General features: G+C 47.0%; 1 protein-coding gene and 1 pseudogene across 2 annotated transcripts in view; both read right to left on the reverse strand.

Annotated features, from left to right (window-relative positions):
- KCNS3 (potassium voltage-gated channel modifier subfamily S member 3) overlaps positions 1 to 13,161 on the reverse strand; it is a 39,223-nt gene extending 26,062 nt beyond the window's left edge. Inside the window, exon 1 of one of the 2 annotated variants that reach the window (XM_047782593.1) lies at positions 13,004 to 13,161. The gene's annotated coding sequence lies outside the window, so the exon portion shown is untranslated. Of the gene's footprint in view, positions 1 to 12,254; positions 12,395 to 13,003 lie in introns of those variants that run through there. The other variant, XM_047782592.1, reaches the window with a different exon arrangement.
- A 3,665-nt stretch (positions 13,162 to 16,826) lies between these two features.
- Positions 16,827 to 18,380, reverse strand: LOC125126883 (hexokinase-1-like; annotated as a pseudogene).
- Positions 18,381 to 27,873: the final 9,493 nt, after the last annotated feature.

A 27,873-nucleotide genomic window follows, 5' to 3' on the forward strand; every position in this document is an offset into this window, starting at 1 on the left:
GCCAAAGAAAAGACTGGAGAACCACACCTGGCCACCGCCAGGAGCCAGGGCACTTCTGAATGACCTGGGAACATAAACACCTCCTGGAAGAAGAGGCCTGGTCAGGGAGAGCAAGGAACACAGCAGGGGCCTCCTCTGTCCTCCAGTCTCTCCACTGACAGAGCACCTGAGGGGCTGGGCTGAAAGCCGCCTGCCCACCCCATGCCCACCCACTGCCTGGACTGGAGCAGAAGGAACCTCGGGGACATCCTTAATACGTAGCAGCCCTCCACGACAACATGCAAACAAAGAGGAATACACACGCCCCGGAAATCAGGGGGCTGCGGGAAGAGGAAAAAATGTGGCCAAACATTCCAGGGAACCCTCCCAGAGAGTTCTCCATTCTTGACCTTAAATATAAATACAAATATAAGTGTAAATATAAATATGGAGTTCCCATTGTGGTTCAGCCGGTGAAGAATGGCGTAGGTCGCAGATGCGGCTCTGATTCAACCTCTAGCCCAGGAATTTCCATATGCCGCAGGTGTGGCCGTAAGAAAGAAAAAAATAAATAAATTTTTAAAAATATAAATATAAAGAATGTCGACGTCTAAGGAATATCAGGCATCAAGACGCCGGTCAAATTAACCACCTGGGTGAGAAGCCCCCTCTAATGCCCCCAAGTCACACCAGGAGACAAGTCAGTGACATCATCTTGACCCCACTTCTCACTCACACCCCTTCCCTCAGGCAGTCAGAGAGACTTTTCTAAACTACAAGTCAGAACATGACTCTACCTTCTAGAAATCTTCAGCAGCTCCCCAGTGTGTTCAGGACACTCCAGCCTGGGCGCCCACCAACCGACCTCAAACCCCTCGGCCTCAGTCCCGTCAGATTACCGACCAGCCTGAGCCTTGCCGTGCACTCTTTTTTAAAACCCATTGAAGCTGTTCCCTCTGTTCCCTTCTTTTCCAGTCAATCTCACTTTTGCCATCAAGAAATCGGCTCCAATGGTACCTTTTCCAGGACATTTTCCTTTGACGTAGCACACGTGGGTGCAGGTGCACACATGCCCCCCAACACACACACATCTATGTCTAAATAGGCGCCTTCAAAAAGAAGAAAAAAACAAAAAACAAGTTCCTGTTGTTGCTCAGTGATAAGGAACCCAACTAGTATCCATGAGGATTCGAGTTCCATCCCTAGCCTCGCTCAGTGGGTTAAGGGTCCGGTGTTACCATGAGCTGTGGGGTAGGTTGCAGATGCAGCTCCGATCCCCCGTGGCTATGGCTATAGGCTGGCAGCTGCAGCTGCAGTTGCAATTCGACCCCTGGCCTGGGAACTTCCATATGCCTCGGACGTGGTCCTAAAAAGACAATCAATCAATCAATCAATCAATCAATAAGCACTTTCCTCCATGCTTGCATAATCCTGTTTATCTTAGCAGTATCACAGACATGAAGTGGTATCAGCACCCGATCCACAGCAGACAAGTGGGAGATGTCTCGTGGAAGAGTGACTAAACGAATGTTCTACTTCAGGGTAAAATACAGGGATGTTTCTGCTCAAAAGAGTGGAGAAGCCTGCTTGGAAAGTGCCTTCACCTCGTACAGTCTTTTCGTGGAGGCTCCAGGATGCAGGGGATGAGAACGGCTGACCAAGCCTGGCTTCTCTGCGCCCAGCCTGAGCACCTGACGCACTGTAGTCTTGCCAAAGGATTGTAGAACAGCATTTACTGCTGCTAGGAGTCACAGGTTTTTCCAAGTCATAAATCCTCAGCAGGGAGAGATAAATTAGGAGATTGGGATTAATATATACACACTACTATATATAAAATAGATAACCAACAAGGACCTGCTGTATAGCACAGGGAACTCTACTCAATATTTTGAAATAACCTATAAAGAAAAAGAATGTGAAAAAGAACATATATATATATATAAACTGAATCACTTTGCTGTATACTTGAAACTAACACAACATTGTAAATCAAACATTCTTCAATAAAAAAAGAAAAGGAAAAAGAAAGGAAATAAATCCTCAGCATATTTGTAACAAAACTCCAAGACAGCCAAGTGTCTGTTGCTGTAGTAAGTTGCCACAGTGAATATTTATTTCATGGGGTAAAAAAAAGTTCCACTTAACATTTTAAATATGATGGTTTATGTAACATCTAATCCATTATTTGGAAGAGAGAAAAAATGTTTTTATGTTTCACAAACATCCACATCCAGCTCCTGGAAGCCATCCTGGGAGGATTTTTTTTTTTTTAATGCTCTGCCCAGAGCTATCCACTATGACTAATTCCATACTTTATCAATAGGAAAAAAATTATAAATAATGAGATCCGTAGGCGAAGCAAGTCAGAAAGTTTTCAATTTGACTTATGAAAATTAATTCTCACACCTCTCCTTTCTCCAGCCTATGCCCTAACTGTGCTCACCTCTCTCTGAGTATCCAAGTTCTCCGTATGAGGAAAAATGAGGTGGGATAGAGCAGAAAGGAAGAAAAGGAAAGCCTCTGAAATGCCCAAGTAAGCTCAGCAGTGACAAGTGACAATAGCGAGAGCCCCAGGAATGGCTTTAGTCACCATCTCTGCACAGGTGCAGGTTTTCCTCCAGAGGGGCTAAAAGGAAGTCCTCACCCCACAGTAAATAAGAATGCACACTTGAAAAAAATAATTGATATGATACTTCTTTTTTCTTTTTCTTTCCTTTTTTTTTTTTTTTTGGTCTTTTTAGGGCCACATCCGTGGCATGTGGAAGTTCCGAAGCTAGGGGTAGAAATGGAGCTGCAGCTGCCAGCCTACACCACAGCCACAGCAACATGGGATCGGAGCCACATCTGCAACTATATCACAGCTCACGGCAACACCAGATCCTTAGCCCACTGAGTGAGGCCAAGAATCAAATCTGAGTCCTCCTGGATACTAGTCGGGTTCAATACCACCGAGCCATGACAGGAACTCCACCATCTAGTTCTTTCATTTGAAATCATAGATAAGCAATATATGGAAATGCTAAAGTTCAAATTCAGATGACATGAAAGAGACTAAAACATATAGCATAACCAAAAATTAACTTGGTGGCAAATTTATTCTACAGCACTGATTCTCAAAGTGTCGTCAGGAACCTCTAGAGCTTCTAAGGTCCTTTAAAGACTCCATGAGGTCAGAACTATTTTCATAATAAACTAAGGTGTTGTTTTCCTGCTTCCCTCTCATTCTTTCACAAGAGTTCAATGGAGTTTTCCAGAGGATATATAATGTTTGAGAACATAACAGACTAAATAGAAAAGTGAATCTAAGAATCCCATGGTGTTCTATTAAACTAGACAATAAATAAATTTGTAAAAGTGTAAAACAATGCCACTCAAATTTTACTGCTTAAAAAAGATAGCTATTTTCATTAAAATATGCCATTTAACATGAGATTATTGTTATTTTAAATGAACTAAAAATTAAATAATTTGAAATGTATCTATTTTAATTTCTAATATAATTTTTTTCTTTTTACAACTGCACCAGTAGCATGTGGAAATTCTGGGGTTCGGGATCAAATCAGAGCTGCAGCTGTCGTCTATACCACAGCCATGGCAACAATGACCTACAAGGCCAGATCCTCAACCCACTGAGAGAGGCCAGGGATCAAACCTGCATCCTCACAGACACTATGTCAGGTTCTTAACCCACTGAGCCACAATGGGAACTCCTCTGATATAAATATTGACAGCTATAACCCACTTTAACAAAAGCTTTTTGAGGTTCTCAATAATTTTTAAGCATGTAAAGAACCTGGGTCCAAAACACTTGAAAATGCTCTTTCACAGCAATGAAGTCTCAGTGTCTTTTTTTCCCCAACTTTTTTTTTTTTTGTCTTTTTATCTTTTCCAGGGCCGCACTCACGGCATATGGAGGTTCCCAGGCTAGGGGTCGAATCGGAGGTGTAGCCGCCGGCCTACACCAGAGCCACAGAAACTCAGGATCCGAGCCACGTCTGTGACCTACACCACAGGTCACAGCAACGCCGGATCCTTAACCCACTGAGTGAGGCCAGGGATCGAACCACAACCTCGTGGTTCCGAGTCAGATTCGTTAACCACTGAGCCATGACGGGAACTCCTCCCCAACTTTTTTATCATGGTAAAATACACATGCTCTAAAATTTACCATCCCCCCATTTTGAAGTTCGGTGGTATTAAATGCATTTGTAACATTGTGCAACCACTCTCCAGAACTCTTTTCCTCTTGTGAGACTGAAACTCTCTACCTAATATGGTACTTTTTTGTGGTTTGTCTACTTCATCCAACCAGCTAAGCAGCCCGCAGTAAGGGATGCCCTTCCTCCTCTGGCATGTATGCCTGAGCCCATGACGTTGGGGGTGGGGGAAGGACCCGTCCCTAAGAGAGAGAATGCCATCTCCTCCCTTCCACACCACTCGGTCCTGGATGTCCACTGCTCAAAACCCTCTCCTGTCCCACTCCTATGACTTAACTGTCATCCATGAAGCATCCTGAAACCTAACCCCAATGTCTAATAACACTCAGGTGGGAATTACTTTCAAGCAACGGCCCTAACTTACAAAGGAAGGGTTTTAAAATGGGGCTTGCTGGTGTGCTCTTAACTGTTGACGTGGGTGATAAAAAGCAACTAAAGGCAAACTCAGGAGAGTCTATGGCCACGTTACATAATGATGCATCCTACTGTGTACTCTCTACTTCAAAGCCTGGCATAAAAGACACAAGATGAGAAGGCAAAGCGTGCTGCAGCTTCCGCATTTTAAGTCTGGAGGAGCTGGGAGAAGAGAACTCAGGGCTCATCACCAAAAAGAGGCACCACGCTGACATTTGATTTCTAATTAGATCAAGAAGCCTGGGGAAATTGCTTAAAGGTGAAGCGCTCAGGCACCATATGAACTTTCACGAGATTCCTATTTTTACCTATCTGGAGAGCCTACACTGTAGGATTCGTGATTTAAGGAGATGATGAGAGGGTATGGGGATAGTGATACCATTTTACACTTCGGCAAAGACAGACAGACAGACAGATAATAAACACTGTCACATAATGACACTTTTTTTTTTGTCTTTTTGCCATTTCTTGGGCCACTCCCATGGCACATGGAGGTTCCCAGGCTAGGGGTGTAATCGGAGCTGTAGCTGCCAGCCTACGCCAGAGCCACAGCAATGCGGGATCCGAGCCGCGTCTGCAACCCACACCACAGTTCATGGTAACGCCGGATCGTTAACCCACTGAGCAAGGGCAGGGACCGAACCTGCAACCTCATGGTTCCTAGTCGGATTCTTTAACCACTGCACCACGACAGGAACTCCGACACTTTTTATTTACACCTTTAGCTCAGGGGAGACGAGGGTCACAGAGAAAGCTCAACCCTCAAACAGACTAAGGGCTAATCTTGACCAGGCAGTAGCTAAACACCAAGGGGAGGAGGGCAGGCAGGGTCTTAATGTCAGGTGCCTCATGAGGGTACCACACTTAGGAAACTGGGATCTTAAAAACCCACAAGAAAAACCCTGCACAGAAGGTAAGATTTATTGATCCCCAAAGACAAAGATGCTGAAACATCCTTGCCAGAACCCAGGCATCGCCTCTCGATCCAAATCTATAAACAACGGTCTTCTCCCATCTCTTTAGCCAATTCTTCATTTTAAGTAAATCACAGAAAATGGTTTTAGGGGAGCTCCCATCATGGCTCAGTGGAAATGAATCTGACTGGTATCCATGAGAACATGGGTTTGATCCCTGACCTTGATCAGGCGTCACGGTGAGCTGTGGTTAGGTCCTAGATATGGCTCAGATCTGACGCTGCTATGGCTGTGGTGTAGGCCAGCGGGCTACAGTCCGATTCAACCCCTAACTTGGGAGCTTCCATGTGCCATATGCTGTGGGGGCAGCCCTAAAACACAAAAAAAAAAAAAAAGAGAGGGAGAGAGAGAAGAAAATGGTTTTAGGTTCACCTTGGCAAGTCAATCAGGATTTAAGAAAGCCAAGCCAGTTCGCAGAAGAATGAAAGTTTAAAAAAAAAAATTGTAACAGGAGTTCCGTTGTTGTGACTCTGCGGCAATGAACCCAATGACAGTTCGATCCCTGGCCTCGCTCAGTGGATTAAGGATCTGGTGTTGCCGTGAGCTGTGGTGTAGGTCGCAGGTGCAGCTCAGATTCCGAGTTGCTGTGGCTGTGGCGTACACTGGAAGTTGCAGCTCCGATTCAGCCCTTAGCCTGGGGACATCCATATGCCGCAGGTGCAGCCCTAAAAAGGAAAACAAACAAATAAACAAAAGCAAACATGTTCAAGCCCAAAATGTTAATCCACTGGCATTCTTTTATCTCACACTACTTATTTGCCAGGATACAAGTCAGCAAGCATGGCTGAAAGAAGTCTTCAAGAAGCCGATGCCTCTTAACTGATCTTCAACCCTATGGTCCTGTTTGGGCTCCCATTCCCTACGACTATATATACATTGGTCTCCGGATTCTCTTATCAGTGCTTTAAGGCCCCATCAGGCTCCCGTGATGTTCCTTATGGATCTGTAGGCCAGCATATTCTGTGAAACATGGGTTCCCAGATGACAAACCATATGTCATTCTCTCGCATTTTTATACCAAGACACCCGTGGGTACAGAGGAAGAGTGGCATGTGATGAGGAAGACCAGGTAAAGGGCTCCTCTGAGACACAGAGAGCTGGCTCATCACCATGCTTGGAGCGCTCCATCGGGCCTCGCCCCCATGCATCTTGGAGAAGCTTTTGGCATCTTCTCACCACCACGCCGATCACTGATGTCTCTCCATTCAAGCCAACTCGAGAGCAGCTTCTTGGTGATCATCAAAGACCAAATGCTTTGAATCTCACCACAAATGTTCCCACATACCCACTCACAGTTCTCCTAATTCAATTTATAAAAATGATCCAAATTAACACATATAAATGACATTACTGAAGAAGGTTTGTAGAAAGATTATCCCTTTTTTAATCACAAAATCACTAGGCTGTAGCCACATAGATGGGTATGTGTTGATTTGCTGAGGAGCTGGACTCAGCTCCCTGACCTCAGCCAGGGTCGCCTTCCACATGGGCAGACAAAATGCGAACCCTCGCCTGCACTCAGCCCAAATCTCTGTTCCCTTTCATAACCAACCTATAGGTGTAGAGTCTCTACTTCTAGCCTCCCATTCATTCTCACGCAGTCCAAGCTGGCTTGAGGTCCCACCTCTCCCACATGCCTCTAACTAGACTCCCACCTGCCCTGATAAAACCTCTCTAATCTTTTCTTTTCTCATCTGGTCTTCACAGACGATCTTCTAGAAATATAAATTAGCTCCTGACACTCACCTGCCACAAATCCATTAACTTCTTCCCGCAGCCCTCTAGACAAACGCTACGATCCTGAACTTGACCCAACATGCACAGCATCACCTGGCCCCTGCCATCCTCTCCAACCTCCTCCAGGCACCTCGGCCCTCTCATGGAGTTTCTCCATACTCAATGTTCATTCCTGCCTTAGAATCCTCACACTCTCTGCAACCTGGAAATCTCCTCCTCTGCCTCTTCATGTGATAAACTCCTCTCTTCCTCTGAAAGGTCTTCCCAGCTCCCCCATCTAACCTAGCACCCTCCTCACCCTTGCTACTCTCCTCCCACGAAGTTCTTTAGGACACGTGCCACTACTTAAATGTTTGCATCTATTTGTTTAATGTCTGTCTCCTCACCCAGCCCCAGCATAGTACATAACATCGGGTAAGTGCTTAAATACCTGTTGAATAAATGTGTGTATTTGTATATGTAAAGAGGATATATACATGACTCCGTACATTAATCATTAAGTCAACATTGGTGAACACCTGCTGGGTGCTCAGTCGAGCTCAGTTGATCCGCGCAGGACATCAACAAGATGCTTCATTCACTGCGGGCTTCAGCAACCACGCTGAAGCCAGCTGCTGTCAACATAAACTGCTTATCTGTAACATTCCTGCCAAAAGCAGGTCTTGGGCCTTTATTCCAACACTTGTGCAATTAGACAATTTTATAGGGCATCTACTCCAAGCAAGGCTCTGCAGGATTCCAAAGAGAGCAAGACCCCCCGCCCACCAAGAAAAATGCTACAACCTAATCTAGTAACTATCCGTAGCTTAGCAAGAAGAGTTTACTTTTATAAGGGGTAGGTGTGTGTATTGCAAAGTTGCAAAGGATGATTTAAAGAAATGATAAAGGAAGACAAGAATGAGAAGTCTTCCAAATCCACCTCCACAATTGATTGAACATCTAAACATTGTCAATGTGTTCGTCATAAATGAGATTTACTGAATGTAAAAATAAAACAACAGTAAAAAGGATTTTCTCTTTCTCCCTCGCCCGTCCTGAGCATCCTGGTTAGCCAAGAGCAGTAACCGAAAGCCAGCTTCAGGATGACATTCAAACGTCACCACCTCCAAGGACCCTCCACATCCATCACCCTCCTTGTGAGGCAGGAAGAGAATGACTTGGAGTCAGAACACCCTTGACAAGGCTCACTTGGCCTTATTTTTGTCATCTGCAACTCAGCCTTCCTGTCACCCTGCCAGTCACCGATCACACTTACCAGGAGAACTGAAATGAGAAAACTTTGTCAAGTTTCTGCAAACTACACTAGACTAGACGAATGTGACAAAACCACTGTGACTTCTATCGGGCTCATATTTAGCATCGTCTGTTGTGCTGTCTTGTGCTTGAGTCTCCAGGTCCACTGCCAGTTCAAGTCAGAGAAAACGCCTTGGGTTCTGCCTGTTCTCGGTGCCTGCAGTACTGGGCGCAGGGTGACCACACAAGAGTTTTTCATAAGTTGGTTACTGGTTGGCTTATTTGGTGGATCTGACTCTGAGTGCAGGGTTCTGCGATTTTCCTGGGTTTCTCATTGACAATAAACATGTTTTCTGGAAATAGCCACACTGTTTACCTTGCCCATGATCTTTAAGGTCTGCCTCTCCTTTTCCCAACCAGCTGGGCAGAATTCCATTGGAAAGAGGGCAACTGTGGCAAAAGCAGAAAGAGCACAGCATAGTTTCTAGCACGATTTTCAAATTTCTTTTCAAGGGGACACGGGGAGCCAAAACATCACTTGGTAACAGCGAGCCACCTCTCCCGGTCACCGTTCAACAAGCCCAGTCTGAGTCCTACTAAGTGCAGGGCAAAGGGCAGAATCTCACAGTGGCTCCTCAGACCAACCACCAGGGATAGAATCGTCCTCGTTATGGTCCTCCTTATGTGACTTTGCACAAAATACTCACTGGTCTCTTTTTCTCTCCTCTACAATAGAGTAATTCATGGAAGCAGAGATCAAAGTAGTGTGGCAATAAGCCAAGGAATACCTAGAGCTACCAAAAGCTAGATCAGGCAAAGACCAGATTGCCCACAGAGCCTTTAGAGGGATGGTAGACCTGTGGGCTACCTTGTTTGGGGACTTCTAACCTCCAGAACTGTGAGAGAATATTTTTCTGTCATTTTAAGTCAGGAAAACAAAATAAAATAAGGTAATAAAAGAGCCTACCTCCCAAGGTCATCACCAGGATGAAATGAGTTAATACATGGAGAGCTTTCAGCCCATACAGAGTAACAACAATATTAGGCATCTAGAGCCTGGAAGCTAAATAGACCAAGGTTCAGAGATGCCAAGTGACTTATATCAAGACAAGGAGCCATAAGCAGGTAGAAATCAGGGCTGGAGCCCAGGATCCTGGTCCTAGTCTGTTCTCTATGATGCCCCCTCACGGATTTTACATACAAGTGACACCCAGGGGATCTACCTTCCTGACACCTGATAAGCAGAGGCAATAAGCATGGTCTCCTCCCCCTATGCCTCAGCCTACCCTGGAGAGCCTTCCTGGCCTGCCAGTGAGGCCTCAGGCCCAGCCCCATCCAGTGGTCTCTGATCAGGCTCAGAATATCCTGCAGGGGCTCTGTTCCCTGCTGGCTCTCATAGCAACACTGACACAAAGAAGGGAAGCCTCACTTCCTAATGCGGTTGTTCTAAGGATTAAATGAGATAATGCCTGGAAAAGGGCCGAGCAGAGTAGCTGGCATATGGTAGGCGGCCAAGAAATGTTATCTGCGGGGGAAAAAAAAAAAGTGGAAGCAGAGGAGGAGGAGGAAAACCCCGTGGTGCCTGCTCTCTCAGAGCTGACAGCCCCAAATGCCAGACACAGGGCAGATGGAGATCTCTGGTACAATAGAAAGATGCAGAGTCTGTGAAGGATAACAGGGAAAGGCAAAATTCACTGAATAAGGAGGAGGGGACTGGAGTGCCCACCCTTCCCCTGCTTTCTTAAATAATAATAATAATAATATGGACCAAGAAAAACCTTAGCTGGTGCTTTGCCGGCCAACTTAAGTGTCAGAGCATTGGATTTTTAATATTTTAATATTTCTGAACAGAACAAAGATTGCTTCCAACTTCCCAATTTGCTCTCATACACTTGACCAGCAAAATCTTAGCTTTGCTGCATTCATTAATGGCTTTCTCTATTCAGGCTGATTTTCCAGGTAATAATGGCTCAGAGACAAGAGTGATTCCGCAAGTCTCCTTAGAATACTCACTTGCTCTGGATTCAGCGTTCTTGAGTATTCAGTATCATCTCCTCTCTACCCCAGTATTGACAATTCCTAGTTCTGAAATGACTAACAATACTAGAACCGGAGAAGGGTGGAATTCGGTGAGACAAAAAAAAAAAAAAAGATCAACTGAAACTTCATCCTGTGCTGTGACCAAGGCCTGGCCCCAGGCACCATGGGCGGGTTGTAAACACATACTAGATGAATCCCTGTCCTCAAGCAGCTTACAACCCAGTAAAGAGTGAGAACTACCCAGAACACCAAGTTCAACCACAGAATCAATGCCACCCTCTCTCAGCCTGAAACGCTGAGAGTACTGGGGAGAAGAGCACTAAGGCATCTGCCTTTAGCAAGAGAGGCAGGTGCTCAGGAAAATGCTTACTTCCTGTTTACCTGGGCAAGTATTTGCAAGTAGTCCACAAAGGGGAGCAACTAGGTGTAACTTATACAGTTCTAAGTGAATGCTTACGCAAATCACTTAAGCAAATACATGATCTTGTTTTCCTCACCTGCCCTGCACTCCGAGATGAAAGATCAAAACCTAGCAGCTACTCTACCCGGAGGACGAAGAGAAACACCACCCCGCCCCCCAACCACGCCGCAGCATCAAAACAGGGCCCCTGGGTCCTTCTGGCAGGAGGAGGTGGTCCTTTGCAGCCCTCCACCCGGGTCCTGGGCTGTCTGAGTTAGGCTCTCTGTTCTGTGTCCCAGTACAGACGCTGGAGACATCAAGGGCGCAAAAGGTGCTCCTTTCCCAAAGACACAAGAAGCAGAGCAGGGGAAGAGCGCGCAGGGGCGGGGGGGCGGGATGGGGGGGCGTCAGAATGATCTCTGCAATGCGAAAGGCTCGCAGCCCGGCCCGCCGCGGCCCCTGCCGGCAGGTCTGGCTCGCTCGCCAGCCAATTCACCTCAAGAAGTCGGGCAGCCACCCAGAGGGGTGCGGGAAACGGAAGTTCCCGACCCCAGGGCACCCACTCCCATCAGTACCACTGATCCAAACGCACGGTCTGCGTACGACTCAACAAGGGCCCTGCAAGCTCCAAGCCACTTCCACCCGGAGCGCACCGGCAGTCCCTAGGCGCAGCGCGGCACCAGAGCACTGGTCCTGGATGCGCTCTTCCCCGCAACTGTCGCGGGGCGCTTTGCACCTCTGCAGGGCAAAGGGGAGGGGAGGATGACAAGGAAGAAGGCGGAGCGGGCGGCCTGGGAAGCACTTACATTTGTCAGGAAAGCGCCTCCTCTCGAGGAAGAGAAGGAACGGCTTCCCGGCTAAGGAAACGCCCCAGGGATGCCCCTCCGCGGAGTGCCGCCTTCCCCCGGCTCCTCGATTCTCCCGCCTCCATCTGTCCTCCACCCCGCACCCAAAAGCGGACTCTAAACAGCGTCCCTGCGGCTTTCCGAAGGACCCAGACACTCCCTCCTCTGCCGGCAACTCGCGCAACAGGCAGATCCTTAGGGTTCCAGCGACGACCGGCTCTAGGGACCGGAGGATGGAGAGCGTTGGAGACAGGCGCCCAGCAGGATGCAAAGTCCCCTGCGGATGTAGATCTGCCGGGTCGTGAACCCGTAACCAAGGCCACGACAGGGCAGGGCAGCAAAAGGTAGGGAAAGTTACCGGGTCGTATGGAGAAGTCTGCGGAGCGCACGGAGAGGTGGGGACACAAGTAGGTACCTGCAGGAGTCCGAGGACCTCTGGCTGCCTCGGCTCTGGGACGCCGCCGGCCTGTGCCGCAGGGATCTGGCGTCTCCGCGCGGTCCCGCGCCCGCCGCAGCGGCGGCGGCAAGGAGAGCCGAGTGCCCCGCGTCGGTCAATCGGTCCGTCCCGCCCGGCAGGAGCTTGGCGCCCCGGAGCCGCGGGCGGGGCGGGGCGGGGCCGGCCTCTGGGCCGCCGCCCTATTGGTCCCAGCCTCGCCTGCCGCCTGGTTTCGGGCTCGCAGTCCTAGGTCCCAGGGCTGAGGGCGCGGCGCTCCGCCGCCGGCGGTCGCTGGCTGCCGGGCTCAGGCCGCGCGACTGGCGGACCCTTGGACGAACAGAGAGGCGTCCCCGCCAGGCGCGCGCCCCCGCCTAGACCCAAGTGCACAGTCACTCCTGGAGCGGCACGCCGGGTCCGGGTGGGAGCTGGAGCGCGCCCCACGCCTCCTACCTGCGCGCCCTGCCGGGCTGGGGCCACCTTGACCCTGTGGGACACGGACGACCCCCTCTGCTGCCCCGGCGGCTCCCGCAACCGCCTCTCGGCCCAAGCAACACTGAGAATTTGCCGGGATTTTCTTAGGAAGTATCGAGGCCCCCAACTTGTTTTAAAACAAAGTGCAAAGGAGGAAACATCCCCTGGTCCTGCCTGTTTACCTCCAGCCCCGCTGCCTGAAGACTCACGCAGCCTACAGAACCAGCTTGATTTGCACGCTCCGTTCCTCAACTCACCAAGTCCTAAGAGGTGAACCATGCCCCGAGCGGAAAGGAGGACAAGCGGAGTCCCCTTCTACCAGAGGAAGACGCCTGCGGCCACGGTCGGACGGCAAACCAGGACCTCAGCGAAGGAGGCGTGTGGTCCAGAAGGCATCGCCCGCCCCTCTGCAGTGAGGGAGAATGCTCAGTGAACCGCCCCGAGGAGAAATGGGACGCTCGGGGACCCACCCCCGCGCTCCCCCTCCCGCCCCCAAACTGCAGATTTTTAAGTTGTGCAGACTTGCAATAATTCCTCAGAGCCAGCTGCTCTAAGATGTAGGCGCTCAGTGTTCCTTGGGTTCCCGCCCCACATCACGCAATCCGCCAGCTGCCCCCAACCCAGCACCCGCTGATCACCGGCCCCAGACCTGCGCCTAGCTGGTCCACACCAAGTTGAGTTCCAGGCCCTGAGCCGGGCACACAGGAGGCGATGGGGGCGGAGGGGTGTGTGGAAAAGTGAAAGGCACTTTCTCTGACCTCATCAAAGTACCCCAGAGTACCTTTGCGTTCTCTTATCGTTTTTGTTTGATCAAAACCCACAGCGTTCCCACTGTATCTGTAGGCTTCCAGGAGGTGAAACCTGCACTACACAGGCTTGGCTAGAGGAGATGAGAATAGTGAACAGGAATGGCAGAGGAGGAATGAAAGCCCACCTTTCCTCACCTCAGCCTACAGCATTTTCTTTGTCCTATGGAAGGTGAGGTGGGATGCAGGTGACTGGAGATCTGATGTTTTGTTCTCTGATCTACTGGTTCTTTGGCTTCCCCAAACCTGCCCCCTCTCTTGTGGAAGAGGATCCAACACATTTGTCTACACTGCTGTTAGCAGATGGCTGAAAAAAGGTAAATGTTCATAGATTATTCTTCATTTTTAGCATAAAACCTAACATTAGTCTAAAAATATGTTTACATGCATCAGCATCTGGGTAGAATGCCTTCAGATCTCTCCCAGCAGTTAGCCCTTTAATCATTTTCAAATCACCAAGTTTATCCAAAAAGTCCAGCATTGTTTACTCGACAATGAACTATGTCGGGAATCTCTAAGCACTGCAGTGCAGAAGAGTCTGGAATGAGGTCCTTCTTATGGGGTCTGGATGGCACATGTGAACTGGGAGAAAAGGCACATGGGGGGGTTAGCTCAGGAAGGGCCCCCACTTGGCATCTAGGAAAGGTGGGGACAGAAAGGACAGGCTCCACTCTAGGCATACTTGGGGGAGGGATGGGGAAGGGGCACAGAATTCGAAGTCAGATAGACTGGATTCTCATCCTGCTGTGTCCTGTAGAAGCCTTGAGATTGAGACACTTAGCTTTTCAGCCCTGGTTTCTTCATTAAGAAGAAAAGTTTCTCTCTCAAAGGTGATCATGAGAAGCAAATGAAATGATAAACAGGAAAGCATTGCATAGACCATAAACAACATGTCTGTTACCTGAAAATTTATGAAGGTTGAGCCAGGCCAAGTGGCAAGTGCACTCCTATACACACACACACACACACACACACGCATGCTCCCTTGTCCCCTGGGTCTAGAGCCCCTTCCTCTGACGTCAGTCTCCATCACCACAGCACACGCTCTTAACTGTCTGACTGCCTCCTTCCTCCCACACGCTCACCTCTCACCCCATCAGAATGTTTTTATGTTGTGTGATATGAAACCCCATCTTCTCTTCACTACCCAGTCCATAGGAAAGCACCTAGACAAGTCGTGTGTTAGCTGTAAGGGGTTGATCACCAGTTGCCAGTAGGGTTCATTCCTCCAAGGTTTCAGAAAACCTCTCTCACCCATTTACCCACATGCCCATGCAGTCCCTTCCCTCTCCCCCCCAAACCTGCCCTTGACCTTTCAGTCTCACTAAAGTCCAAAGGACAGAAGATGGCTGGGTGTCACCTCTGGAGGTAAGAAAAGTACTAATTTGCTTTTTTTTAAATTTTTATTGGAATATAGTCAACTTACAAAGTTGTATTAATTACAGGCATAAACCATGATTCAAAAAGATTCATGCAACCCCAGTGTTCATTGCAGCACTATTTACAATAGCCAAGACATGGGAGCAACCTAAATGTCCATCAACAGAGGAGTGGATAAAGAAGATGTGGCACATATGTACAATGGAATATTACTCAGCCATTAAAAAGCATGAAATAATGCCATTTGCCACAACATGAGTGGATCTAGATATTATCATACTAAGTGAAGTAAGTCAGACAAAGATAAATATCATATGAAATCACTAATATGTGGAATCTAATAAAATGATAATAATTTGCTTTTTTTTTCAGGCCATTCCCATGACATATGGAAGTTCCCAGGCCAGGGACCAAATCTGATCCATGGATACAGCCTATGCCAGAGCTGCAGCAACGCCAGATCCTTAACCCACTGTGCCAGGCTAGGGATGGAACCCTCAGCAGCAACTCAAACCAACATGACATCCTGAATTTCTCTGTTACCCTCTATCAGGTAAAAAGAAACATATAAACCATCACATTAATCTCCTTGCTTGGATGCCAGGCAGCTCAAGACTAAATGCAGTTAACTAGTTAGAGTGGTTTTTTTTCCAGATTATTGCTGCAATGGTCACTCTTCTTTCATGAAATCATTTGCATGCTTACTTTGAATGTCCTATTATATTATTTTTATATTGAAAGTACCTTAAATTAGTAGGATCTCCAAATATATAGATGCAAATTCTATGGATTAAGAAGTAATACATGTACACAATGGAATATGACTCAGCCATAAAAAAAGAATGAATTAATGCCATTTGCAGCAACATGGAGGCAACTAGAGATTCTCATACTAAGTGAAGTAAGCCAGAAAGAGAAAGACAAACACCACATGATATCACTTATATGTGGAATCTAAAATATGGCAGAAATGAACCTATGCACAAAACAGAAACAGACTCAGGGACATGGAGAACAAGGGGGAGGGGGGAGGGAGAGAGAAGGGAGGAGGGAGGGAGTTGGACTGGAGTTTGGGGTTAGTAGATGCAAACTATTGCATCTGGAGTGGATGAGCAATGAGATCCTACCATATAACACAGGGAACTATATCCAGTCTCTTAGGAGAGAATATGATGGAAGATAGTATGAGAAAAGAATATATATATATATATCTAGGGAGTTCCCGTGGTGGCGCAGTAGTTAATGAATCCGACTAGGAACCATGAGGTTGCGGGTTCGATCCCTGCCCTTGCTCAGTGGGTTAAGGATCCGGCGTTGCCGTGAGCTGTGGTGTAGGTTGCAGATGCAGCTCGGATCTCGCGTTGCTATGGCTCTGGCGTAGGCTGGCAGCTTCAGCTCCAATTAGACCCCTAGCCTGGGAACCTCCATATGCCGAGGGAGCAGCTCTAGAAATGGCAAAAAGACAAAAAAAAAAAAAAAAGACTATATATATATCTACGTGAATCACCTTGCTATACAGCAGAAATTGGCTGAATATTGTAAATAAACTGTAGTTTTAAAAAATAAAATGAAATCAAATGAAAACAAAGACTTGAATACTAATCTGCCTCTGAACACCTCACTGGTATCTCCTCTGTGGTTCTGGTTTTGGCTAGATGCTCTCCAAAGTCCTTGGTAGTTCTTTTATTATTATTATTATTATTTATTATTTTTGTTTTTTTGAACTGGTGCAAAGTTTACTGTGTCATACAACGTGGCTCACAAAAGCGATGGGGAATTCCAATGCGCCAACTGTTTCTTGAATTGTTTCTTTTACCCCAATGGAGACAAGATCCTTTCCTGCAGAACTGCACGCCGCCCCCCCCCCACCCCCCGCCGCCCAAAACAGACAGAATGCAAGACCATCACAATGTGGCTATGACCAGTTCCACGGACACGCAATGCATTGGCATTGACATGCCCAGAGGGGGACACCAGACAGCAGTGGGTGCTGGGCCAAGGAAGCGGCATGATGCACCCGTGGAGGAGGAGCCCCGGCTGTGTCTGGGAATACATTTCACACAGGGGACACGTCCCCAAGGATGGGCTGTGGGGGCCCCTAAAGCAGGTCAGATGTGTGACTTTTCATCTTGGGCCAATAAATAACTGTTGGACGAACGCATAAATTAGAAATGGATGCCACTAAACTTCACACGCGGGGAATGTACAACCGGGTGGAAATCAAATCAAGCAAAGTGGCAGAGTAGGTGAGAGGGGGTCTGGAGGTGAGGGATTATCAACAGCACGCACTCTATTTGGTACCCTAACTTACGCGCCATTAGCTGGCTTCTGCTTTCCTCCCAGAGTAGGTGCTGGCACCAGCGTCTCCCAGCGCAACTCACTGGGCAGAACGTGGGTCGCTGCTTGAAGAGAGAAGTGCTGGAAGGCAGCGGGCTGGGGGGTCCGGGACTCTTAGCTGCTTGCCTCTCCCTGGTGCTGGATGCCCACGGCCTTGATGAGCGCGGCTGCCCTGCCGCTACCGTCTTCCCATGAGAGGAAGGACGCTTTACACTTTGGTGACAGTTCCTTCGCTGGTGCATGATTCTGGAGAAGTGCAGATGAAGCTTGTAGAGCGTCCCGTCCACACCCACGGTCATGTTCAGGTGGTCCAGCCCCCAGTTCTCTAGGATCTTATCCACTACGGCCCCCGAGCCCATGCCACGCAGCTGCTCCACCCTCTTGGACACCACCCCGCTGACACCATCTTCAGGAGGATACTGTCAGCGCAGGTGCTGTTCAGGCCCAGCTGCTAGAGGACGGCCCATACCTGCAGCAGCGCTAACCTGTCCCTTTCGATCTGAGAGAGATACTTGGTCTGAAAGATATCCCACCTCTTCAGTGGCTCAGAGATCTGAGAAATCCCCTTTTGGTGAAGAAGATCAAGATGCTGTGGACGATTTTACCCAGGTACATGCCACTGATCATCTTCTCATACCTTGGTTTCCCGGCATTTGGAGAATGTTTGTCACAGATTGTTCTGATGTCGTCTGGACACTTATTGTCCCCAAAGGCACCCCACTCCATGTTGCTACACATCCACCCCTCAGTTCCTTCTAGAGTCTGGACATTCTTCACTTCTTCCATGTAGCAGGCATTGCTGCCCGTCTCTATGATGAGTCCAGCCTCACAGGTGGGTTCCTCATAAGCACAGGTCATTATGGTGCCCACTGCGTCGTCGACCACAGCCACCATGGCCAGGTCGAATTCCTCTCTCCTTTTTATCATGTCCCTCAGTAAGGTTGCTACATTGTGCCCCATGCAGTTAGTTGCCTGAAAACCCTTTGTCCAGGTGATCAAGATCCCCTCATCCAAGCTCCTGTGCCAGGGAAAGGAAAACGTGAAGCCCAAAAGTATTCTGGGGCCCTCAATGCCCATATAGTCCATGAAGGTCCTTGCTAGTTATAAAAGCTTTACAATTCTACAAATAAAAGGACACAGTTTATACATTATTTTTAAAAAAGAAGAAGAATAGAAGAAGAAAGAAAGAGAGAGAGAAAGAAAAAGAAAGGAAGGAAGGAAGGAAGGAAGGAAGGAAGGAAGGAAGGAAGGAAGGAAGGAAGGAAGGAAGGAGGAAGGAGGGAAAGAAAAAGAAAGGAAGGAAGAAAAAACCCTGTGAGGGAATATTGCTTAAGTCTCCAAGCACAAAGGAATGCTCTTCTAGGTACTTCGAAGTATCCTCTGAGGAATTCCAAGTTGAGGTCCACGGAACATCTGTGCCATGGTCAGAAGCTTTGGGAAAGTTCATACTGCATCCACCTGTCAATACACATAATATACCTTAACACAGCAAAGGCTCTGTCTGAGAGGTCAAGACAAAAAAAATATTCCAATGGATGAATTTCCAGACTGCTCATAATCCAGCCAAAGCCTATCTTTTTAGCCAATGTCAAGCTCTTCACACCTTTCTCTCTGCCTTACCCATTCTCTCACATCTTCTCCCACCCCAACACACACACCCTCCAGTCTTACCTTCCAACCCAACACATCAGCTCCATCTTTCTTCTTTGCTTACTGTGTGCTTGTTGAGCCTTGGCCCTTCCTGCACCCTGTTCCTATAATGCCCCCTTCTCTACCTGGCAAATGCCAACTCAATGTCCAATATCATTGTCACTCATTTCCTTGGAGCTTTCCCTTAACCCACAAATCATATTTAACCATCCCTTCTACAGGGTCCCATTATACTTTGCACAAATCTCCAGGTACAGTTATTCTTCTGTGCTGTTTTTGCTTGCTTAGATTGAGTCTCCTCTGTTAAACTGTGAGCTCCTTAAGGGCTGACATTATGTGGTATTATTCAACTCAGTACCTTCAGAGCCTGGCCCATTACAGATGCTCAGTGATTGCTTTAAGAATAAAATGGATGGAGGGATGGATGCATGGATGGATGGATGCATGGATGGACAGAGAGATGGATGGACAGAGAGATGCATAGATGGATGGATGGACAGAGGGATGGATGGATGGAGGGAAGGATGGATGGATGAATGGACAGAGGGATGGATGTCAGGCCTTTAAACTTCAGGGAAGGTACAGGAAAGCAAACTCAGAGGTACCAAAGACCAGATATGTCCACTTCATGGTTTTTCCTTTGGAAGAATTCTGGACATTCCTTTTTGTCTTTTTTGGGGGGGTGGGGGCTGTACCTGTAGCACATGAGGTTGAATCAGAGCCATGGCTACCAGCCTATACCACAGCCAGAGCAACACCAGATCTGAGCCACATGTACAACTTTTGCCACAGGTTGCAGCAACCCAAATCCTTAACCCACTGAGCAGGGCCAGGGATAAAACTCACATCCTCATAGATACTAGTTGGGTTCTTAACCCACCACAAAGGGAACTACCTACGCCTTCATTTTTTAATAATCTTCATTTGTATAATGGAACGTAGGGTCTAGTCTTCAATTTCAAGTTGAAGAATAAAGAGTTTACCTACGGCAGAGACTGCTGGGCACAACCCCATGGTCTTTTTTGCTTCCTTGGTAATAGTACCCCCAGTGGTTACCTGGATAGGAGGATGACCAACTCTTCCTAGTTTTCCTGGGAGTGTCTCAGTTTTAAAACTGGAAGTCCAGTGCCCCCAAAAACCTATTCAGTCCAGGCAAATCAGGACAGTTGATCTTCCTACAAGATGCATTGGTGCCCAGGCTAAAGTCTACATGTCCAACCCCACCAAGCCAGTAGGGGAGAGCATACAACTGAGGTATTTCCAATGGGAGGCCAGTGGAAGTGACCCATCCAGTCTCTGTGACAGGAGAAATTCTCTATTAAAATTTTCTTGGAAAAAAAAAATCACAGCTTCTTATTGCAATAATAACATAGGGAGGCAATTCTACCATATCAACATATAGTAGTGAGAAGGAGTCAAAAGATCTTTTTGGTGGAGAGTTCCCCTTGTGGCTCCATGGAAAAGAATCCAACTAGGATCCATGAGGATGCGGGTTCGATCCTTGGCCTCGCTCAGTGAGTTAAGGATCCGGCGTTGCCATGAGTTGTGGTGTAGGTCACAGACTCGACTTGGATCCTGCATTACCGTGGCTGTGGTGCAGGCCAGCACCTGCAGCTCTGATTTGACCCCTAGCCTGGGAACTTCCATATGCCACAGATGCAGCCCTAAAAAGCAAAGAAACAAAATAAAACAAAACAAAAAGACGTTTCTGGAGGAGCAAGATGGGAAGTAAGCCCCCTGCTGGCCGTATGCAGCAGGTCAGGCTCCTGAATGCACCCAGCCTTCCTCTTTCAATGCAGCTGCAGTTATACCTAGGAGCACTGCTCAGCTAGACTGACTTAGTCATCCTTCTTTCCTTTTTTTTTTTTTTTCCCTTGGTTGCAGAAGGCTAACGTTCTCTTACTCCTCAGTTCTAGCATATTCTCATCATTAGCACACACAAGGCCTCTCTCCTGTTCTGATTATTTATTTTGCTTTTATCCACACTTGCACTGCCACCCCAACTCTCCATAGGCTGCCATTCTAATGAGCCTATTGATAGCCTTTGCTTCCATGTCCCTGAAAAATGTGTATGGTTGTGTTGAATGCATACCATTTTAATTTAGGCAAATGAGCCTTTGTCCTCTCTCTCAATCTTCTCATGTGTTTCACTCTACAAGGTAGGCTGGGTTTTACCTCCATTCCTGTTACTCTATGTGCATCTCCTCTTTTTGGGGGGTGGGAACTGCACCTGTGGCATATGGAAGTTCCCTGGCTAGGGGTTGAATTAGAGCTACACCTGCTGGCCACAGCCACAGGCACAGCAATGCCAGATCCCAGCCGCATCTGTGACCTACACTGCAGCTCACAGCAATGCCGGGTCCTTAACCCACTGAGCCAAGGATCAAACCCCCATCCCCATGGATACGATTCAGGCTTGTTACTGCTGAGCCATAGTTGTAACTTCTGCATCTCCTCTTTGTTACTGTATGTCATCCACTCTCCAATGATGGGTGCCCAGAATATCCCAAATTCCCCACCACCACAAACAACAGTGGGAGGAACAACCACACATGTGTCACCTTATGGACCTGGGGAGAATTGAGGATAGTACTATGTACCGAGCTGCAGGATTGCTGGTCATAGGGTACAGAGAGGGCTGATATAGAAATGCTGAAACACTTCTATGCTGATTAGTACGTAATCCTACCCCCAAGACCTCAGAATATTCTTCCCATTGCCCCTGCCCCTTCTCCAAGAGCCCCCAGAAATTTCCACCATCCACCCATTAGCCCATTAATTAAAGGGTTAATGTGTGGCCCAGAGGGAACTCACAGTCTTTCTAGCAGTTGATAAATATTTTGAATATCACCCCTGGATAGGCATATACTTAATTTAATGGTCCTAGTCTTTATTCCTCCACAGAGAAACCAAACCAAAAAAAAAAAAACCACTTCCCTGAAGAGTTTGGGCTCTTGTCCTGTCGCTAAGGAATTCTCAGAGCTGCAGAAATACTGCTGATGCTCCCATCTGCAACACCAAGGTCAGGTCCTACTCAATGCTAAGCAGAGATGTGGGAGCCAGCAGACTGTGACCAAACTCTGATTCAGGGCCAACACCACAGGCAGCTGTGCCAGCAGGTGAAGTGTCCTAGGCCCCGAGGTTTACCTCTAGCTGGGTGACTTCTCTGACCCTCAGTTTCCTCCTTGGCCAGACACTTCCGCATGGGCTGGGAATGGGGTTCAAAGAAGGTAATGATGTGATACAGAGCCATATTGAGAGAAGAAAAACCTTTTGGTATCCAACTCAGCATCACACTGGCTGTGTCACCTTGGCCCTTGCAGTGTCTTACTTCCTCAAGTATAAAATGGGGATGATTATACTGTATTGTACTCCGAATTACAAGAGTCCATGTGCCGCCTTGCCATCGTTGAGCCTCACAGGTCCAAGGAGGCTTAGCCATGAGTTGCCCTGCTCTGGCCAGATACGCCCCCTCCCAGTAGGGAAGGATCCTCCCCTGGCTGGTTCTCTGTCAGCTGGACCAGCTGCACCCCACTGGGTCCTCAGCCTAGTGGGTTTCAACTCCCTGCCAGGCCACAAAATGACTCAGGCTAGACAATCACCTCCTCCTGCAGAAAGCCAGAGTCATGTCACTCGTTTGTCACCCCCAAGCCTGCCTCTTGTAGCTCCTGCTGGTTTACTGTGGCCCCAAGTGCAGCCCCATGTGACCCTATAGGCACATGGCACCCTCCTCTCCAGGGCTGTGAGTATATGTGACCAGTGAACTGCAGTCAGCCTCACCTGTCCACCTGGCCAGGTGTCCAGCCATCTTATACTCTCTGGTGCCAGCAATCCCTCCTGCACCAGCGGGGTGAGGAGGAGGTGATCAGAGCAGACACTTAACTCAAAGGGTTGTAAAATTGAAGTGAATGGTACATGTAAAGCACCTAGTGTCGTGCCTGGACTGGTGGAAATTCACACCAACAAAGAAGGAAACAAACGAGAACATAGCCACAGGCAGGATGCGTTCTTGCCAGAGGGTGGGGACCTGCTAGAACCCGCGCGGGAATGAACACCATTACAAAGACCTGCTCATGCTAACAGGCTTTATGTTTCCCTTACCAAAGGGGGAAAACACATAGAAAAAAAAAAGAAAGAAAAGATCTCTCTTTTTCTGAGCATAATAAGAAATGTTGTCACTCATAACTGAAATGGCATTGTAAGGCACCCCATCTCCCTTTGGCTCAGTTTTCTCCCCTGTAAAATGGGGGGTTTGAACTTAATACCAAGACAGAGAAGGGAGCTGAAGAAACAGGATCAAAAAGATTGATTGCAGGGGCCTTCCCTGCAAGAAGAGCTCATGACTCAGCGAGATGGCACCACCCTGCCTCATGCACCGGGCAGGGAATGAAGATAGCTTAGCAGGCTAATATGACTGAGAAATAAGAGCATTTAGAGACGGTGACAGGGACTGCCACTTGTCACTCAATTTTTATTTACAGGATAGTCACATGCCTAAGTAAACATATCGTATTCTCTCGCAATTAGTGTGGCCATACCAACTTTAATTCGGTCACAGGTAAACCCAAGCAGTCTTTCAAGATGTTTCCAGAGAGTCTTTTTAAAGAGAGTAGGTATGCCCTTTTTCCTGCCTTCCTCCAACAACTGCCTGGGATGTGGATGAGATGGCTGGAGGTCTAGCACCCATTTTGGACCATGAGAATAAAAGTAACACCCTAGGGATGGTGGAGTATGAACTAACTGAAATCTGAGGCCTCACCAGTTCACAAAGCTATTATATCAATGCCAGTAAATAATTTATTGGTATGTCTATGTGTGTGTCTGTGTATTGATGCAATAAATTCTAATCTCAATTGATACAATGAATATTTAATACGAATGATTATACATAGTTACTGTGTTACATAGTTTCTAAAGATCTCATGAGATTTTTTAAAATATAGAACTCTTCAACAATACAAAAAAAGTTTACCTTCTGAAATGTCAAGTTTTATGGTGGTGCAGCCTTGCATTGCAGGTATTTTCACAACTAAGAGATCTAAATCAGTGTATGGGCTCAGGTCACTTCAGGATTGAAAATTCTGGAAAATTCTACCTTCTGTACGAGCAGATAGATTTCTAAATCTGCTCTGCAGGCCTTGAGGCCACAGGCACCATAAGTGACCTGCATGCACACTCACATGCACACACCTGCATGAACACATACCTACTCTCAGAAAAATGCACATGTGCATCAACACACACATAGCCACACAGGTACATCCTGGTATCCACACCCTGTGGCAGACTTCCATGGTCCCCTGCAAGGGTGAAGGTCCAAGATTTCTCCTTCACCAGAGCACTAAGCTATATGAGTTGTTCTTTTCAATAACCTTGAATCCTGAGCTGGGAAGACGGATGCTGATTCATAAAGAGAAAGGAGCAAGAAGGCTCAGCAAGTCAGCCCTTGACCTTCGAGGTGCACTCATGGAGAAGCAGCAAGAGGAGCATCCCCTCCCCCATACAAGTTCAGGGTCAGAAGAAAAATCCTGATGAGCCAGGGGCAATTTGGACTTCAGGAGGCCTCACTTTCCTGGAGGATTCATCCCTGAGAGTGTGAACTAGGCTCCTACCTGGCCTTCTGTCCCCTCTCCAGGGCTGTGCCTCTAAATGAACTTATTGATTGACTCATCCCCAGCTTGCCTATTTTGATATCTCCTAGAGCTCACCCTCTGGCTCTGATCCCAGTCTTCTGAGGACCTGCTCTGCACTGCACAGTGTGCTGAGGACTTTGGAAAACACAAGGATGAAGAAACAAGGGAGCAGTCTGTCTTATAATCAACTGAGAAGCAAATATGGAGAGCAGACTCCATAAAAATGGATGGAGAGTTACAGACATTGATAGGAATCTAGAATGTCACTTACTACCTTTCGAATCTTGAGGAATTTGAAATTTTCTTATCCACAACATCTGCCTTCAGAAACTTGTAAGCAGAGTTAACCCCTCCCACAAATTATTTAAGGATCCCCCTCTGGTACTCAGCAAATCTTTTATTCAACTCTAATTTTATATTATTTGAAGAATAGTTAATTTACAATGTGTTAGTTTCAAGTATACAGCAATGTGATTCAGTTATGCACACATGTATTCTTTTTTAGATTCTTTTCCATTATAGGTTAATACAAGATATTGATTATAGTTCCTTGTGCTACACAGTAGGCCCTTTTTGTTTGTCTATTTTGCATATAATAGTGTGTATCTGTTAATCCCAAACTCTTATTTATCCCCCCCTTTGGTAACCATAAGTTTTATTTTCAGTATCTGTGAGTCTATTTCTGTTTTGTAAATAAGCTCATTTTATCATTTTTTAGATTCCACATATAAGTGATATCATATGATATTTGTCTTTTTCATCTGACTTACTTCACTCAGTATATTCTCCAGGTCTATCCATGTGGCTGCGAATGGCATTATTTCTTTCTTTTTATGGCTGAGTAATATTCTGTCATATACATGTGCCATATCTTCTTTATCCATTCATCTGTTGGTCGACATTTAGGCTGCTTCCATGTCTTGGCTATCATAAATTCAACTCTATTTTTTTTAATATATCCCAAAGAACTCCCTCTAAATCTGTTCCACCCTATGCCCTGAAATGTCTCCATCCCAACCCAATCTCTAGGTCTCATCCTTAGCAGATGAACTGGCCACCTAATTACTGAGAGGATAGAGGCCATGAAGTTATAGTCCCTCAACATTCATCTTGTCCACCTTGAAGTCTCTCTGTGATGCTATGCATCTTCCCTTTTTCTCCTGCTTTGAAGAAGGATGCTTAGTCCCAGGTACTTCGGAGAGTAAAAATAACGATGACCAAGAGATCCAAGGTTACAGAGAAAGAAGATTTTAATAAGTAATCACCAAGGAACTAAGTATAACCCTAGAATGCACATCATAGTATAGTGGAAACAAATAGGTTTCAGAGTCAATTCCAGGTTCTCTCACTCACAACCTGTGCTGCCTTGAGCATGTGACTCAACTTTCATTCATTAATTCCTTCAACCAACATTTGAAGGTCTATTGAGTGCCAAGTATACGAGCCACAGCTACAATTTAAACATTATAAAATTGGGTAATAATAATGCTAACTTAAAAGTGTATGGTGAGGCTTTAGTTCCACACTGAGCACAAGAGGGAGTAATAAAGGTGAATTATTTTCCACTTTCCTTCCTGGCCCTTAGTACCCAGGCTCCTATGCTGTATATAAAGAGGAATTTCTCATAAACAAAATAAAATAAATTCCTAGTTGGATAATGAGAAGAATCAATATAAATCCCACATAAACTTCAAAGCACACCCTTCCATTCTCACAATAAAGAACCAGGTTGTGAGTAGCTGGTTAAGCTGCAGTCTCATTACATGTAATCCACCCCAGGGCAGAGTTTGCAAGTCCCGCCAAAGGATGACAGGCAGGACCCCTTAGGAGAGAAGCCTGGCAGTGTGTCTTCCAAATGTACTCATTTATTCTCCCTAACAATCTAAAGAGTGACCTTTTTTTTTTTTTTTTAATGCTTTTTAGGGCCACACATGTGGCATATGGAGGTTCCCAGGCCAGGAGTCAAATTGGAGCTACAGCTTCTGGCCTATACCACAGCCACAGCAACTCAGGATCCGAGCTGCATGTGCAACCTACACTACACCTCATGGCAACGCCGGATCCTTAATCCACTGAGCGAGGCCAGGGATCGAACCTGCGTCCTCACGGATTCTAGTCAGTTTTGTTTCTGCTGAGCCACGGTGGGAACTCTGTGAAGCTTAATGTTATATGAGGTTCAGTCCAAAGAATTGGGACTACTGAATGTGAATTTCAAGGACTCAGATTCATGGCTGCAATTTTTAAATTTTGTCTTTATTTCTCTATTATTGACTTAGTTAACTCTTGACAATCCACTTCTGGCAAGGCAGCAGAAAACAATCTTGATAATTCCAGGAAAATCTGATGATTCCGAGTTAAATTCTGTCAATTCAGGCTCTTCCCCTGCCTTCCTTTCCTTATCCTCTGAGGCACCTAGGATCTGTGGGGTGCTGTGCATCACCCCAGCAGTGGGAGGGCAAAGACTCCCAGGGGGCCTCCACTGAGGTGGTCTTCCTGCTGTTTGGTATTTCGTCTTAGGCCATCACTCATCACTGACATCTGTGTGTTGGCTGAGCCCTCAGTTGCTTGTTGAATGCCTTCTGTTCCGTTATGGACCGGACCCACGTGCTTTTGGGCCATCACCCCACTTCCAGCACTTCCCTGGTACCTCTGTGGGGTTCAGAAACTCCCAGCTCCTTTTCCTGCATTCCATGGGGTATGAAGCCCAGGGAAGCTACACTCTGTCCCACATTCCCAGACAGCTCGATCAGCTGCCATGGTTCTTTGGCTTGGATGCTACAGTGGGAACAGACAACTCTGTGTGGTTTGCAAAAACATGAATACTGGTATCTGTTCTTATATCCTTCCAAACCTACCTGGGGTGTCCATCTTCCTCCCTCCCCTTCCTAGGGCCCTCACCAGCTCTCTCAGACCTAAGTTCCGAAGGTACTGCCACCATCTCATAGTTTGCTCTCTCAGCTCCGGGCAGGAAAACCCAGTACTTCATCTACTCCCTCTCCCATCTCCTGTTTATGCCAGAACCTCCGCTCTGGGGCTTGTATAATTAATTCCTTTCCCGGGAAATCATTGTTATGGGCTTTGCGAGCCTATTTTGCAAGTCAAAAGTGAAACTCTGAAATTTCTTTCTCTTTGCATTCCTATAACAACAATGCTAATCCTGGGCTCTGACTAAATATGGGGAAGATTGTGTACAAAAATGTGGAAGGGAGAAGCACTCTGATTAATATTTTAAAAGAATATCTCACTACATATACATAACCGTACATGGTCCCTGCCACAGAAAATCTCACAGTCAATGGAAAAGTTTTCACCAAATGGCAA

This window comes from Phacochoerus africanus, chromosome 5 (assembly GCF_016906955.1).
Source record: "Phacochoerus africanus isolate WHEZ1 chromosome 5, ROS_Pafr_v1, whole genome shotgun sequence".
NCBI lineage: Eukaryota > Metazoa > Chordata > Mammalia > Artiodactyla > Suidae > Phacochoerus > Phacochoerus africanus.